Below are 502 nucleotides of genomic sequence, written 5' to 3'. Positions count from 1 at the left end.
AAGTAAAAGAATAAACAGAAGGAAAAAGCGAAAGAGCGAAAGAGGAGCAGCGCTCACCCAACCGTCCGCAATACAGTGCATCAACCATCTTCTCCATTTCAGAATGCTGAAGCTAAAATCGCGTTGGGAAAATTCGCTCGCTTCACCCGACCCCTCACTCACTCATTACGGATTCCCTCGGACACATAACTAAAGGGGAAAGCTGATAGAATGGGGCTTTGTGCGTCGACCTCTCATAACCGAACTCATTTCCCCGACAAGCGAACTTAACGCTGTCCAACCTAAACACGGTACAGACATAGCGAGTTAATGAAACTTCGTTATAAGTTAGCCAAGTTCGTTAGGGAAAGCCACTGGCGCTGAACAGATATGTGATGGAGGAACGTGGCGTATGAAGGGACGTAGGGATGGAGAGAGATGCTGGCGGAGGAATATGAAATGAACAATAGTGTGGAATGGAAGGACAGAGTGAAATGAACGGTTGGTCTTACGGGAGAGATCC

The sequence above is a fragment of the Penaeus monodon genome, chromosome 21, assembly GCF_015228065.2.
Source record: "Penaeus monodon isolate SGIC_2016 chromosome 21, NSTDA_Pmon_1, whole genome shotgun sequence".
In the NCBI taxonomy this organism is placed as follows: domain Eukaryota; kingdom Metazoa; phylum Arthropoda; class Malacostraca; order Decapoda; family Penaeidae; genus Penaeus; species Penaeus monodon.
This window is presented reverse-complemented; position numbering follows the sequence as displayed.